This window comes from Ostrea edulis, chromosome 5 (genome assembly GCF_947568905.1).
Source record: "Ostrea edulis chromosome 5, xbOstEdul1.1, whole genome shotgun sequence".
NCBI lineage: Eukaryota > Metazoa > Mollusca > Bivalvia > Ostreida > Ostreidae > Ostrea > Ostrea edulis.
In genome coordinates, this window is record NC_079168.1 from 2,943,615 (window position 1) to 2,952,465 (window position 8,851).

An 8,851-nucleotide genomic window follows, 5' to 3' on the forward strand; every position below is an offset into this window, starting at 1 on the left:
TTCCTTTCTTATCCTCTTCTTCTATTTTTGATTGAGTGCCTATTAGAGTGGATTTGTGAGTAAATGGTGGATAAAACACCCTGTACCCCCTAGTCGGGTGGGGGTTGTAAGGGATGTTAAAACTCTGACTGTCATGTGAATAAATGTTGTGTGAAAACAAAAGAATCTGTAATAAGTTCACAACTATTACTTTTACTAGTGTAGTGAAAAATGAGAAAAACAATGTACACGAGATAACTGAAAGATACTCAAAGTTATACACACAAACCAATAATTACATTTCCTATATTTTTGTCCTTGATCTCTTTACTAATTTGGATACGTACTAAATCACAAAATTGAAATTAATGTCTTAAATGAATACGTGCTAAATCACATATATATACTGATGCTGGTGCACAAAACATGCTCCGAGCTAGTGATTTACCTGTCTTCTTTAAAAAGCACTGCTGATGTTATGCGGCACGGCATTCACTATTTTTGATTCCCCTTTTCGGATTATTTTGATCTATCATGATTACATTTATACCAATGTGTTCTTAGCCTGGTTCCGGCCTACCCATAATGCTGCGCACAATACTACTGTGCGGAGCATTATGGATAGGTCAGAACCAGGCTCTGAACCCATTATCTTTGTATTTCCCTCTTACTTACCACCATTTGTATCTTCAAGAGGCTTTCCCCACAATAATCAAGAAGTTTTGTACGGTGACAAAATCATTGAAAAGGACCCCCCCCCCACACACACACACACACTGTAACTGTGACGTGCGTCCCCCGATGCTTTAGTAAATCATCAAAGTTTGAATTGTGGGATTTACAGTGCCCAGAGATGTTCATTGATACATAAACTTAAAGGTTTTGGCATTTTAATTTACTGAAAAGTTCGTTAGCATTAAGATCTATATGTCATTTGAAATCGCGTTTGTCTTTTGTTGTTGTTGGTTAAACGTCTATTGATATTCATCGAATAACCGGTTTTAAAAGCCTTTGTTTATCTCGAGCACAACGTTGTCATGATTTCTCTTTTCTACTATTTTTGTAATAAAGAAAATTATATCCAAATGCAAGACTGAACAGTCTTGTGCTGGTGATGAAATTCATAAAAATAAATACAATATTTTTTTTTTAAACTGTACGTTTTCTTTCTACTTCATTTACCCATACTCTGCTTCACTGGCATCTCAACCTCACGTCACACACTGTCACCTGCCAACCTTGCTGCACCGGAACTAGCTAAGGGTTTATGGAGCACTTGTCTGACTGGTGAGGGACCGTACAACACCCCCCTGTCTGTATTCCACTGCTCAGACAGCCCCCTTGGAAAGAGGTGTCCCACTACCGGCTTGGGCGAACCGACTATCGCTTGGGATACTCGCCATATTGGGGATACCCGTCCCTACACCTCCACTTGCATTAAGAGGTTATGTATTCCTACCGGGGGACGCTTGGTTATTGTCCCCATGGGTGCAAGTCCCTAGGAGTGTTTATTATATGTCCATAGTCTGGATGAGATTGGTAGCTACATGCATTTGTCCCCTCATGGGTCACTGCCGAAATTAAATCGACTTCGTCTCGGACATCAGTTCCATACAACCATCATGGAGCTCTGACACCCAATAAGGCTAGAAAAAGGACTAACTGTTCATCCAGGGGAGCCCCATCTTTGAACATAATCTGCCATTGCTCCTCAAGCAATTCCTCACAATGGGAAGCCATTCCAAGGGTCATTTATGCCATCAACCACCCAATCTCCAGTTTGGACTCTCGGGTTAGTTCTACTAACGAGCTACCGACACCCCCTTCATGGCTAAGCCCTGTTCCTGGGTCCCTGCTAAACTATTCCGCCAAGCCAACCCATCCCCAGGTCGCTCGGTGCCCACCTACCTAGCTCTTGTCCAAACATTTTTGGCCTAGGCTACCCCAAAACTACATGTGCATAAAACAGAAACAAACAATCATTACAATAAGCTTAAATTGATTCCAAGTAAATCGAAAAGCGCAAAAAAGCCCCATTTTCCAAAATGGCTCCTACCTGCCACTACACGGCCCCCGCTATGATCAGCGGCGCAGGTGGCAATAACTATTCTATCTACAACACCAATAAAGCAAACCGAACACCAGAAAAAGACTTATAAACACATGATATATATACATGTACGGTGAGACGGTTGGACCGAGCTAAGCCTGAAATGGTCATTGGCGTCTCCCAAGTGATAAAGTACGATAAATTATAATTCATTTAAAAAAAATATTTTATTTATGAAATTTCCCATGCGTTAAACACCCAGTAACATCTAGATATGAAAGGGGGACATATGAGGATAGCTACATGATCCACCTATTCATATAACGCGGGGAATATACCGTTAGGATACGTACAACGGCTTTTTTTTCTCTCTTTCAAATCAAATAATTATAAACAACAATACATCCCGTTTGCAATTTGAAAGACAGCTAAAACTAAACAAAACTAACCAAAAAAGTCAAAGTGGTAAAAACGTGAGGTAAATATATCGTATACTTTTATTTTAAGAAACTCATGAACTTGTTCATCTATTTAGTCGTATCACTGTTTTTATATTTGGTGAGACTGAAACAATAATAATTTTCTTATTCATTTTTAACAAACTAAGTGTTTGAATTACAAATTGCACGCCAGTCTCATGTTTTTGGCATTCAAAATTAAAACACGAATAACTGTAGAAGCAACTAATGGACAAAACAAAACAGCGGCGCCCATATGGATCTAGTCTCCTGCAACCAGACGCTCTGTTTTCTCCGTAGATCTCCGACGAGCAGAGTACAAAAACTTTTGTAAAAGGAAAGGATTTATTTGCTGCTTTACCTCGGGAAATGGTAAAACCGTACGCGTTTTATCAAAATTACTTTAGGAGACAAAAGTGAAAGTACAAGTTCCAGCTGACAAGGGCCGTAATTTGTTTCTATTGTACATGTAGTAATGATTTTCCCATTAGTATAACTAAAGAAGGATCAACTAATTGGTATCAAATCTCGGAATTGACTGTTTATGTCGGAGAGAATCAAACCGAAACTAAATTAGCGCTCCCTAGCGGTACAGTTACCAGACTCTCTGCTCGTCGGAGATTTGCGGAGACAGCCGAGTGTTTGGTGGGATGAGACTAATATGGATCCCTGTGAACGTATGTAGAGATTATATCTATTCCTTTGCTGATTTTCTCAATTCTTCTTTTGCACACGTTTTACCCTTAGAGCCTTGCTTCGCGGACGGGCCGTATCTTCGCTCGGTATTAACTAATAAACAGGACAACTTACAAAGACTGGACGAATATAACTACAGGGCTGTGCTCACAAAACACCTCTGCCCGCCGTGAGATAGACAGAGCAACACGACTCCGATCCCGACCTGAAATCCTAAAATTCAACCCCAAATCACTACAGTTTCCCTGCAGTGCGGGTGGTTGCATGACAGCTGGTACATATAATCATCCTTCAGTCAATATATGGAATGAGAGTACCAAACCCCTGGATGCGTAACCCGGACGCAGTTTACCCAAGATTGAGCGGAGGTAGAAATGTCTAGGTGTAGCGTGATTGGCTAATATCAAGGGTGAAATTATTTGGAATTAAAAGAAATATATATAGAAGTTTAAATTCATTATTGGGATGAAAATTTTCCCGCAAAATCACGAAATGACTGAGGAAATTTCCATGGTAGGGGTGTGTTTGAAATGAAGGGTGTAATTTGCAGCAGATTGCTATGTGTAATAAAAAAGTACATGTACAAATATGACCTATAAAAGCAACGGGACCCTATATAATTTTTGTCGTTTTTTATTAGCACTTGGAATGAACTTTGAAATGTTGGCGGTCATTTGTCTAAAATTGATATAGTTAATTAGTGAGAGGGCCAAAGGTTAGTATTGAGGTCTATGGGAAATGAATTGGTACTCTTTTCCCATATAAACACAGCGATACCCATCGCGTGTGTATGAAAACACATTTTGTGCCTCACCGTTCATAAGAGTTCAACAAAAGGAAACAACTATTGATTTCTTACATGCAACTCGGAAATGACGCATTGAAAGATGTTGTTAGGTAGTATAATTTCCATCGTGATTTGTATTGTGGATTATAGAATTAGTTAAGGTTCATATCGAAATTGAAATAGATTTTTAGTAGGTCATACCATTTACGTACATTTATTTTATATTTTAGATGTACACAATTTAGTAAATTACATGCAAAGACTGTCATTATATGACAGTCCTATACCTTTAAACCTTGGCCTACTTTTCATATAATGATTATGTAGTCAGAGTATTGTAACACTTTTTTCATACTGTTACATCTAGGCAAGTCAAAAAATTTGCTTGTTTTTTGACTTGCCTAGATGGTCGAGCGGTCTAGCGCGCTGGTTACATGCTGCTATGAGATTTGGTTCCGCAGGTCGTGAGTTCGACCCCGGGTAGGGACGGAAGTGGGTATCCAAATAAAGTGAAATTTTCTGTGCTTTATATTAAATATTTCTTCACTTAGGGCAGTTATGTTCATTTAAGAGTTCATTGCTATGTCTGTGCTTTATATATATATATATATATATATATTAGATGTTGATTTAGAATTGAAAAATACCAAAGCATCACGCTAACGCATAATGAGTTAATGACTATGAATTTTCTCTATGAGTACTGTTTAATACATTAGTTTGCTGCATTTGTGTCCCAAAAGTTTTATAATAAAAAAGATATAAAAGAAAAATAATTTTCTGATCTGCAGGTTAGGATATTGTAACTTGTGTGTTCCCAAGATATTGTTGAGCTACGTCATGTGTCCCCAGTTAGGATGTTCCTAAATTAGGATGTTCCTACTCTTTTTATAGTGTCACATCTTACGAACAATCTTGAAACAATTATAGGAAAAGTTTTGTGAACATGCATGTTGATACACTGTACTTAAATAAAGAATAAAACATTTATAATGCAACAGTGTTCTAATTTAAGCACGGAAAAAGTCGAGGCCAATATTTACACACGTATTGTATCACGGAAATCACGAGAAAAAACGCCCTACCACGGGGAAAGTCCAGCTTTGTTTAAACAATGTTTATTCGTATAATTAATATGAATAAACAATGGTGTACAAATACATTATTTGATTGGGTATCGCTTTAAATCTCTGTCATCCGTACCTTATACAATGTATATACAAGCTTCCCTATAGTGAGGTCTCCGCCACCATCGTCATTAGGGGGAAACTGAGTGGAGGGAAGGAGAGTTATTCTGCCCTGGGTGGTAAGGAGTCATATAAAATAGCATACCTTGCAAATTGAATACTACACGTATGTAATAATGGGGGGGGGGGGGTGTTGTTACACTAAAAAACAAACATAATTGAATAATTTCTGTAGCGGACAGTATAAGAGGGAACTTATACTGCCTCGCTAGTGAGCTAGCTTTTCTAGTGAAGGGGTAGAGTCTCTCTCTTGATCACGCAAGTTAAGCAACGGCGAGCGTGTTCAGCACTTGGCCGGGTGACCGCTACACGTTACATTTCCATCAATTTATTTGATTTATTCCATGTCAGAGTGTAACATTGAAAAGGTGTTGGAGGACTGACTAAATGTCTGCTTACAATGCTCTATGTAGTGGAAATTTACAAAGTTGGTTTATTCCAATTTTCTTTATATTTATGTCAGAATCGAATTCAACTACGTGACATTTTCTCCCAAATGGAGGCGTTACACTACCTTTTCATTAGAGGATAAGGATGCATGTAGAAGAGAAATAATATATGTATTTATCCTAGTGTGTTTGTTTGTAATTTACAGTTAGTTTATTTGTTCGTTTATTTTATTTCTTCTATTCAAGTCAAGATTCATGTTTTGTCTTCCGAACCCCATCTCTTTATACCGAGCGAAGCTCGGACGGGCCGAAGGCCCGTCCGCGAAGCAAGGCTTTAAAGGTAACACGTATGTAAAAGAAAAAAGTAAAAATCAGCAAAAGAAAAAGAGATAATCTCTATATACGTTCACTGAAATTTTCGTGATCCATATGGGCGCCGCCATTTATTTTTTCATTACCTGCTTCAACAGTTATTCGTGTTTTATTTTGAATGCAAATAATAGAAGACTCTAACGTGCAATTCGTAATTTAAACACTCATTTTGTTCAAAGTGAATAGTATGATTATCATTGTAACAGGTTTTGGCAAATAAATACATATAAAACCGTTATACGACTAAATAGATGAACGAGTTCATGAGTTTCTGTGAATAAGAGTATACGATAAAATTACGGTTACTTTTTTACAATTTTGAATTTATTGGTTAATTTTGTTTAGTTTTAACGGCCTTTTTCATTGCATACGGAATGTATTATTGTTGTTTATAATTGTTTGCTTTGAAAAAGAGAAAAAAGTCGAGGCTAAATGTGACGTCACAATGCACAGTTTACGTCGCCTTGCGTTTTATTTCCCGCGTTCAATGAATAGGCGGATCATGTAAAACTGTTGTCCCCATATATTGAGATGTTACTGGGTGTTTAGGGCAAGGCAATTTCATTCAAAATATATATTTTTAAATGAATCATAATCTACCGTACTTAACGGAATTATGATTACCACTCGGGACACGGAGTTACGTACATGCTTAGCTCGGTCCAATGGTCACACCGTATACATATTATGTGGATACATTTTATATATATTTATATATAACCAATGAATAATACCTATAAAAATATTTCTTCCTTTCTGATTTGATATTCAGTTTTCTTCCCCCCCCCCCCCCCCCCCAGTTTTTGTTCTTTTAGGTACATTGCTTTTAAAAAGTTGCACCTACTATATTTATACCGAGCGAAGCTCGGACGGGCCGAAGGCCCGTCCGCGAAGCAAGGCTCTAAAGGTAACACGTATGTAAAAGAAAAAAGTCAAAATCAGCAAAATAAAAAGAGATAATCTCTATATACGTTCACTGAAATTTTCGTGATCCATATGGGCGCCGCCATTTATTTTTTCATTACCTGCTTCAACAGTTATTCGTGTTTTATTTTGAATGCCAATAATAGAAGACTCTGACGTGCAATTCGTAATTTAAACACTCAGTTTGTTCAAAGTGAATAGTACAATTATCATTGTAACAGGTTTTAACAAATAAATACATATAAAACCGTAATACGACTAAATAGATGAACGAGTTCATGAGTTTCTTTAATAAGAATATACGATAAAATTACGGTTACTTTTTTACCATTTTGAATTTATTGGTTAATCTTGTTTAGTTTTAACGGCCTTTTTCATTGCATACGGAATGTATTATTGTTGTTTATAATTGTTTGCTTTGAAAAAGGGCTAAGTGTGACGTCACAATGCACAGTTTACGTCTCCTTGCGTTTTATTTCCCGCGTTCAATGAATAGGCGGATCATGTAAAACTGTTGTCCCCATATAAACTCCTTTAATGAGATGTTACTAGGTGTTTAGGGCAAGGAAATTTCATTCAATATATATATTTTTTAAAAATGAATCACAATCTACCGTACTTAACGGATGATTACCACTCGGGAAACGGAGTTACGTACATGCTTCGCTCGGTCCAACGATCACATCGTATACATATTAGTATAAAGTGTTTATGCTCACCAAAATGTCAGTCTCCATACTTATACAGAAGATTCCCTCTGACTTTAGATAAACTTCAAATAATCTATATAGTATGTTTTATTTTAATGCCATGTGATAACCGTATTTATTGTGAATAGTTATATACGTAAATGTACAAACATGTGCTGCACTGACAAAAACTGTTTATTTCCAGTTTCAAATTATCTTATATTTTCAAAATGCATAAAGACATAAACTGACATATGATGAAATCTACATTTACAATTATGCAAAACATACAGGCACATTCATTTAAAAAATAAATTTCAGTCTTGAAAATACAAATACTCTGAGCGCTTCATGAAAAGTATGCCTGCGTGAAGCATTTCAGTTCGTACTCTCATGTATTTTTACTAACCATTAAAAAGTTATGGTTAAGGTCAAACATTTTCAAAAGTAGGTCTTTCAAAGGTGAAGAATGGCATGCAAAGAAAGGTCTTGTCACAAGGAATACACATGTGAAATGTGAAACCCCTATCAACATTCATTCAAAAGTTATGGTGAAGGTTCAAGTTTTTCCTGACAAACAGACGGACGGGTCAAAAACTATATATGCGCCCCGAATCTCCGATTGTGGGGGCATAAAAATGAAATTAAACATTTGCTTTTCAAAAGCGTTATTCTTGCATCGATATTCAGAATCTTTCTCAAGGGGTGGGGGTGGGTACGTGTGGACGAGATTGCACATCAATTTTGTATCGCTATTAACAATGATTATTCATGTCTCAAAAATTATCATAAAATTTAAGGACAATATTTTTTCTTTTTCATTTCACTAATGAACATAATTTTCTGAAGTACTTCATACATCGTGAATTCTAGCTTATTTTGCACGTGCACGCTACTTTGTATTATTCTAATTTACGTAGAGGCTTTTTTTTTCACTGATTAAAACAACTAATATGGCGTCATAATTTAACAACTTTAGGCAATTCCCACAATACCCTCGCAAATAAGAGAGAGAGAGAGAGAGAGAGAGAGAGAGAGAGAGAGAGAGAGCAGTCAGCCGTATATACCTATGTACATGCACAGCGACTGGGTTCGGAATACACCAACATTGAATTTGAAAAGTTTATCAACCGTGTGGTCAGGTGTTTGACCTGCATGAAAAATATGAATTCATTTTTTAAAAACTATATGCAACAGTAAATTACAAACAAATACACCAGGATAAGTACATATATTTTATTTCTCTTCTACATCCTCATC